At 47.0% G+C, this 8,559-nt stretch overlaps 1 protein-coding gene across 10 annotated transcripts in view; it reads left to right on the plus strand.

The window, feature by feature from the left end:
- The window catches only part of KCNE2 (potassium voltage-gated channel subfamily E regulatory subunit 2), a 113,174-nt gene extending 107,762 nt beyond the window's left edge, over positions 1-5,412 (plus strand). For 9 of the 10 annotated variants that reach the window (XM_080604139.1, XM_080604142.1, XM_080604140.1 and 6 more), the window contains 2 exons: positions 419-480; positions 5,328-5,412. The gene's annotated coding sequence lies outside the window, so the exon portion shown is untranslated. Of the gene's footprint in view, positions 1-418; positions 481-1,019; positions 1,223-5,327 lie in introns of those variants that run through there. The other variant, XM_080604134.1, reaches the window with a different exon arrangement.
- The last annotated feature ends 3,147 nt before the right edge of the window (positions 5,413-8,559 follow it).

The raw sequence follows: 8,559 nt of genomic DNA on the forward strand, positions 1-8,559 counted from the left end.
GCCGGGGCCTTCCCCGCCGCCCTCCCTCGCTCGCCCGGCGCCGGGGGCAGGGGGTGGCTGCGGCCGGGCGGGACCCGCCGGCGGCCGGGCCGGGGCCCCGCGGGGCGGCCTGGTCTACCCCAGCCCTGCTGCGGCCCCACGGCCTGCCTGCCGTCCTGCCCTCCCCGGGGTCGTCCTCGTAAAGAGAGCTGGAGGAAATGAGTAGATCGCAGAGGGATCTGAAGCAATCGCTTGTTGAAAATGCCACTCGGGTCGGAGGGCTGTTTGGGGAGGGGTGGCAGCAAGCTACGTGGCTGGAGTGACGGCCGGCGAGCCGAGGTGCAGATGTGCCACCGATGGTTTTGGGTGTTGAATCGGTTTTATTTTTATCCGGGTGCCATCAGTGACACCTCCCGTCTGCTCTGTGCTTACTTTACAGCGGCTGGAGCATGTGAGGAGCTGCCCGAGGAATCACTCGTATTTTCATTTCAGCTTCTTCAGGTATGAAGGTCTTGTATGGCTTTGTGTTTGTGATGTTCCTAGAGTTGAAGACAGCTTAGGAATTACCGTATTAAACAATGATTACACTGGCCTTTTTATGGAGTGGAGTCTTAACCTATATGTACGCATACAGGCTGTAACTGTACACAGGTTTGTGATGGGTTCTTAGTGTAGCAGCTCTGGCTTCCACTTGCCTCCACGTTGTTTCTCAGTAGCCTTTGGGCCATGCCATATTACTACTTTTTCCCTCTACCCAGCAGTCTCCCTTTTTTGAGGAGGCTTGATCCTGACTTCCAGGTGCAAAGCCTGATGCATGTCACAGCAGGCAGTGGTAGATCCTCCAGTGACTGTCCAGGTGGGAAGCGTGCATTTTGTTTCCTGAAAAACATGCATTAAAGAAAGCAGCAACAAGAGACAGGTGTAATGAAATGTCCCTTTTCTAATTTAGTGAATATTCAGCCGTCACTCTATTTTAAATGCATCAGTTACCTTAAGTAGCTCGCTGCTTTCTGAGGCCTTCCGGCTGGTGACTTTTACAGCTTTCCACAAAGTGGATGTGAAGGAGGCGCTCAGAAACCCCCAGCAGACAGAAGAATATCTCAAGTCCCATTCTGAGTAGATGGAGTTACTGGCAGGCTGAGCGAGACATTCAGCCAAGACAACTCAAGTGGGATTGCGAGCACCCGGATGCCTGTGTGGAAGTTTTCTGGAGCATGCAGGCCAGTCGATATTCTGCTGCTGCGTAAGAAAACAATGGCGTGAGTGGCTGGGCTGTGATGTGGTTGCTGTGGTGGAGTGAAGCTATAATTCAGTGGCTGAGAGATCTGGATTCAATTCTGTGCTCCACCACAGACTTCCCATCCGACTGGAGCCCAAGTCAGTCTGTCCGGGGTGGTCTGTGTTGCACAACACAGCATTGGGCAGAGATCCTGGGGCTGGCATCAGCTAAAAGCTAGCTCAGGGAATTGGTGCAGCCCTCCCTGGGAGCTCGATAGCCCTGCTGAGGACATGAGCCTCTAGTGCTGCATTGGTGACCCTATCTGTTGGCATTGGACCCGGTAGACCTCACAGCATTTGGAGCTGACGGAGGATTGCCAGTACAGCGCTGGGGTGTGTGGCACAGGCAGACTCTCTCTTCCCTTTCCTGTTTGCAGTAGTTTGATCTGCTTCACAGAGGTCTGAGTGTAAATAGGCTGGTGATAGCGAGGTGCAGTCACAGGGAAGAAGGCCGCAGACACGTGTGAGAGTGATGTCATTTTATCCTTGCCCTGCATAGGAGCATATGAGTATGTGATGGATAGATTATGAAGTCTCTGGCAGAGCTTCAGGCAGAGCCTAGTGCTCCCAGTTCTTTCTCACATGGCTCGGCATGAGACCTCCTTGCTTCTGAGTGAAGGTAATAGTGACCTTCCATGGGGCCCGCTCTCCGTTCCCGGTAGTGCTGTGTTTGTTAAGGGAGCCTGTATTTTCTCGGGGAACGAACAATGCCTGACTGTAGATGTGTTCTGAACTCCTATCTTTGCCTTATCTGCCTCTGAAAAGGCAAACATGAAACTTCAGCTGTTTATTTGCCTGCTTGCCTTTAAGATATCACAACCTTGAAAGTACAGTGTCTGAGCTTTTTACTTCTGAATTAACAACGTCAGTGGTAACAAACGTTATTTTTCAACGTGAAGTGAATCTGGCCATTTTGTCTTCCACTTTCTCCTCTCCACCCTATGACCCAGCTCCACCCATTTTTTTTTTTCTGTCTTGGGGTTTCAGCTATATTTAATAAGATCTGACTCAAGATGGAGACCAGAAGGGTCAAGAGGAGAAGTGGGGAGAAGTGCATGACCACTGGAGGCTGGTGGTACAGGATGTGGGAATGCAACAGGGAGAGAGCGGTGGCTTCCCCACTCAGTTCCAAGCGCAGATGACACTGTAAAGACAGCCCACCAAAAGTGTCAGCTCTCAGAGAAAGCATTTTAGACTAAAACACCACAGTTCAGAACAAAGGGATAATTTCTTTGCTTCCCTTGCTGTGTGACTTCAGTGCAGCTACTCCTAGTGGATATACAATCAAGGCAGATTCAGGCTTGTGTCTCAGCAGAGCGGAAATATTAAAATGTTGTGCTGAATGTTTAGATAATCGACTTGCAAACAAGCATTTGCAGGAGAGCACACTGTGATACGCATTATGTGCTGCTTCTCACCAGTGGGACAGTACCCTGCAATCAGACCCCACAGATGGGCTCGCATAACGTTTGCTGAGTCAAAACCTTTTTCTGTACGTAAAAATCACTAAGACTCCATTTTCAGCATCATACGCCAGATGCTGGCATGTGTTTGAATGGCTGAATTCACGCCTCTTTACAACGTGTTGCAAAATTGATTCCAACTGAATCACAGAATTTAAAGCAATTTAGGAGAAGAGTGAAGCCTGTGGCTGACGATGAAGACCCCACCGAAGTCAGGATTTTGAGATGAGGATACACCACTTGGGCAGTTCAGTCTGTCCTGGTTCCAGTTAGGACAGAGTTAAGTAGCTCATAGTAGCTGGTAGGGTGCTATGTTTTGGATTAGGATGAGAAGAGCGCTGATAACATGCTGATGTTTTAATTGTTGCAGAGCAGTGTTTACACCAGGCCAAGGACTTTTCGGCTTCTTGCTCTGTCCTGCCAGCGAGCAGGCTGGGGGTGCAGCAGGAGCTGGGAGGGGACAGACCCAGGACAGCTGACCCAAACTGGCCAAAGGGGTATTCCATACCATCTGACGTCATGCTAAACAATATATAGGGGTGGCTGGCCGGGGTGGGGGGGCCGGCTGCTCGGGAATAGGCTGGGCATCGGTCAGCGGGTGGTGAGCAATTGCATTGTGCATCACTTGTTTTCTTACACATTATTATTGTTAATACTATTACCATTATCACTATTATTATTATTATTGTTATTATTATTTTCCTGTCTTAATAAACTGTCTTTATCTCAACTCACAGGCTTCACTTTCCCGTTTCTCTCCCCCCATCCCAGAGAGGGAGGGGGGAGGGTGAGCGAACGGCTGTGTGGTGTTTAGCTGCCAGCCGGGTTAAACCACAACAAGTCTCTTCACATCAGGCCAGGCTTGTGTACCTTGGGCTTCCCTGAGAAGCATGTAGCAATCTGGACCGTGCGCTGAGAGCCAGACTCTGCTCTGATGGGTGATGTTGGCTGTGACCATCTGGCAGAGGACTTTAAATTTTATTGGCTGCTGAAATTCTGCAAGAAGCATCAGAAGTCTGAATGCCTGTTTTTTTATTATTATTTTGAAGGTGAAACACTACTGACTTGTTACTTTATGGCTACCCTTAAATTTTGTCAAGAGGAGAAGGGAGCTGCACAACTCAGGGTCAGCACAGTAAATACAAAATGACAAATAAGTTGACCACACTACTGCTCAGATATAGTTAGATCCTGGTAACAGTGGCTGACCTCACAGCTTCTGATAATCCTGACGTGAATCTGCCCTGGTGGGATATAATCCTGGAACACCCCATGATGTGCATGGAGCCACGTGGTGTGAGACGGGCTACCACCTTCAAGCTTGGGAATGGTCCTCTCAGGGCTTCTTTGGGATAAACAGAAGGGCTTCCCTCTGCTCCCTGAGCAGTGTGGCAGCTAAGGATGACCAGCTCTTGTGGGACTAGTGGGGAAAAAGAAAACACATTGTTTCCAGCGTGGGCAGTGGCCAGGAGTGAAGCGCAGAAGCACCGGGAGAGCGCACCTATGTACGGAGCGAGTCTGTTCTGACAGACCTCCCACCCCTGCTTGGGGTCCGCAGTGGTGTCCCCCCTTGGTTATGGCTGACCGGAGGGTGAGGACTTCGCAGCTGGGGGAATAGGGGAGAAGGGAATACCCCTAGCTGGAGAAATAAGGGTACCTGTGAAGAGCCTAGCTGAGCTGCACAGGAGCTGAAAGAGCATTTCCTCGACTCCCTGTTCATGAAGATGGGTCAGAAGCAGCTGTTGAGGCGTGGTGGTGATTTGCTCAGCCCAGCTGCCAGTAGAGGTTTGGACTAAGCCATCCTCATGCTTTCCAGCAGTGACTCTGCTGTTCCACATGCAGGAAATCCCTTGAGGTGCTCAGGCAGGGAAGCGTGCTTAATTTGAAATCCAGCAGCTGAAACGGCATCAGCACTGCTGGAGCAGCAGCAGGGACCAGAGGGCAATGTTGCAGCTGTGTACTGCAGCCGTTGGCATCCCCTAGGGCGTTTCTCAGTCCCAAAGTTCAGCTCTGAAATGTACATTGCCCACCTGAGGGATCTGCTGACTGGCTGGTTCTCTGAGGTGTTGCTGTGGGCTGTACTGAAAAATTAATTTATGAGCAAAAGAGAGGGAGTTGGGAAATGGTAATATATACCAGGATCCATTAGGCATTCAGGCTTTGAACAGGGCAGATGGGTTTAAAAAACGCAAGAAGCAATTCTGGGTGTGCTTCTGTCCTCTACATCTCGGCCACCAGTGAGGCGGATCGATGTGCACACACGCCAGGCTTTTGAAAGCGGCCAGCGTTGTGCTTTCGGTCGGGCAGCTGCCGGGATGTGCTGTGTGCAGTGAAAGCACAGCCTCCCCTGTGCACAAGTGCAGCACTTGCCCGGTGCCCGTCAACCCCCTGTCCTTCAGCAGCACCCCACATCGGCGTTGCTCCTGTCACTCAGCCCCAAAAAGGCCCACGAAGGTCATGCCCGAGCCACGTGGCACAGATACCCTGCCGGCTGCTGTGCTGCAGTTACGAGCCCCTCAGAGAGGTGCAGGGTGGACATGCTGAGTAGAAACAGGTGGATTAATTCTTTTTTTAATTACCGTTTCTTTTAATTTCCGTTTCTTCAAGATGCTCCTGCCCTGGTCTGTGCCTTTAGAAGCGTGACGCTCATCGGTGCTGGGTGCTGGACAGGCAGGATCGGTCCGCAGCCAAGATGGTGGCGTTTAACTGGAAGGTGAGGGTGTTTCACGTTCATAAAGCAGTGAACTTCTGCTCTTTCAAGGAAATGGATCTGAGATGTGGTTGGGTAGGTCTTGTGTTTAAAGATGCTTCCCTTGCCTAGGTGAAGGTGGCTTAACCACCACGCTCTCTGCACCGTGGGGTCAGAGGACTCGATGTTGGTGTCCTTTTCTGCCAGACGTACTTGAAGGTTTGGCCATCACATTTTGTAGGCAAGCTCTGCTCTGCTCACCTCTGCTCCTCCTGGCCTTCCTCTTGCTAGGCTTTTCTCTGGCTGTTCTTTCCTCAGCTCTTTTTGTTACCGGAGGGTGGTTTCTCCACTGTATCTTTTAGTACATTGGGGCCATAAGCACTCTGCAGGGTATGCATGTAAGGCATAGAAATGTTTGAGCAAGTACCTTGTGCACTACCAATTTTAACATGTTCAATTAGACCATTTGTCATAAAAGCAAAGCTAACCACAAGCCTTGGCTCTACCTCTCTGGTGTTGGAGAGCTGCAGTTTAAAGAGATTGCCACTAAAATGGTGGTTTTTGCAAAATTAGAGTGGAGTGGCCTGATGTCAAAAGTAGCATGCAGCTTGCGTTATAAGAGCCTCTCGTTTGCAGACTTTAAAGGCACATGCTAATGGAGTATGGATGTGAGGCTTTTTAAAATTCAGTATTTGACAATGGCCAAACAGCTTTATGAGGTGCTGGAAGGCCTCCTAAGGGTACGGGGGTGCTACTGGGAGGCTTGCCAAGGGAGGACTTACACTGTGAACCTACTGTGCACCACTGAAAAGCTGGACTGGTCCTGCTGGCCAGGTGGCTCTTTGAACCAGTGTGCTGGGAAGTTCATGTACCTTCAGTATCCTTCTGGAATTGACGTCTTTCACTGAGCGCCTGTGCAGCTCTCGTTGTATTGGTATTCTGATACCATTTGCATCTTATTTTCCACTCCATATGCACTTACAATAGCACGCTTTTATAACATAGAAATATGTTGTGCAATTTCTTTGGTTCCAGGCATTAAAAACTCTTGAAACTGGATAATTGGAGGCTGTGTCCTTTTTATTTCTGAGTTTGAAGGGATTTATCTATATCTTTTATAGCTGGGCAAGTTAATTGCAAAACTCCCATAGATTAAAATTTCTAGGAGGACAGAAGTATATTCAGGAACCTTATCTGACAGCTGATATGCATGGTTCCATCACGCATATCAGAATTATTCAGAAGCATTTTATCTTTTACAAGTATACCTAATTCTTTCCCTTTGTCAGCTCCAGGTTTTGCCAATATTCCATTTGCTGTAAAGAAAACAAAAGTGACAAAGACCTGTTCAAAAGAGTTTCATACAAAAACTCGAGTAAAGTGAACCTGTTTTTGCCCTTCCCCCTGGACTATATACCTAGTTTAAAATTCCCTACAGAAAAAAAAAAAAGTGTCAACAGAGGAACATTACCATAGCTTTGAATAATGCCATTGCTGTAGGAAGCTATATAGCATCCCTGTAGAATAATTTGTAATTGTACAAGTGTTCCAGTAACTGCTTAAATATATTGTTTTGTATTTCAGGCTTTGGAGAATTTCCCACTGCTGATGTACATTTTGGCAGCTAAAACGTTGATTCTTTGCTTGGCGTTTGCTGGCGTAAAAATGTACCAGAGCAAAAGAATTGAAGAAAAATTGAAGAGGGAACGTGAAGAGAAATTGAAAAGAGAAGCAGAGAAGAAGGATGATTGAAGAGTCTCCCAGGTATAGAATTTATTTGACATCCTGGTGTTTGATAATGACATTGCTATATTAATCCCATTATGTTTTGGCTTGGATACATCTGGATTGTGCAGTTAGAACTATTACAGTTATCTGAGTCCTTCTAATACTTGCTTCCTGTGATGCTTCAGCTAATTTACACACCCATATCATGCCCCGTCTTTGTAAGAAATGCAGTTACTACCAAACAACTTGTCAGCCATTGTTTGTGGCTTAGGGGATTTTAGCACAATATTCATTTTCTGTTCTTAATCACCTTGAATTTTTATGCCTGACCAATTGCACAGGAAGTCCTGATCCATAAAGAGATGGTTAAATTGGGGCAAAAAATGCATGAGAGGTTATGCCAGACAGAATGACGTATTAAGACTCCTTGGCCTTAAGTCACATAATTAAGATAGAAAAGAATCAGCCATTCCATGTTAGTTGAATACATGACAAATTGTTGATAGTTCAGCTTAAAGGGCCAAATTTCCTGCCATGAAGCTTCTCTAGGTAACAGAAGTGCTGCAGGTTATACAATGTAACACCCATCATACATACTTCACTGTGAAAAATGGACGTCTTTCTGCATAAAATGCTAAATGGACATAACTATATTTCTAAAGTTTTGAGTTTTCATTCCCTATGTTGGATTCTTTCCCACTATTTTCAAAGTTTAAGCAATCATTGCCTGATTGGATCAAATCCATTAGCAAAATAAGTGTGGTTTAGTTCTAAGATTGTGTTCCCAGACTTGCTTGATATGTGACTTTTGTATCAATTCATTTCACATTTCTCTGTTCTGAAGCAAAATGGGAATTCTATTCCTGCCTGCCCTTTGTAAACTCAGTGGGAGTTTGATATAATGTTACTCTTACTAAGCCAGAAAACTTAATTTCCCCTTTTGAGGTCATCACCTGACATATGAAGAGAGTCTCAGTTTTTAGAAATGTTTACTAGTTTTGATTTCAAACCTATCACTGTCTTATTTCGGGCAACAGGGATTGGAAATTGTGACTAGAAATGGGGCCTGGCAATAACCATGGGAACAGAGTGGTTCACTCGCATGGCAAAAAACAGCAAATACAAAGGTGTTTTTCAGTCCCCTGTTTACATCATACTGAGGACTCGTGTCTGGGCAGACTTGCCATTTTAAATTCTTACTGTAAATCAGTTTAGCTAGCCACAGGAAAATGTTGTGAGAACATTACTTTCAGCTTATGCTGAATAAGTCGGACAGTGTAAGTTACATGGAATTTTAGTAATAAACAAATGGGAGATGGGCACAAGGGCACGCTGCCCTGTGAACGAGCAAGCCTGCTGCTTTTAATGAGGAGACCTTATTGTGCTCTGTGTGCAGCACTGGGCCGTGGAGAGTTCTGCCTG

The sequence above is a fragment of the Anser brachyrhynchus genome, assembly GCF_964034855.1.
Source record: "Anser brachyrhynchus genome assembly, chromosome: 1".
Lineage (NCBI taxonomy): Eukaryota > Metazoa > Chordata > Aves > Anseriformes > Anatidae > Anser > Anser brachyrhynchus.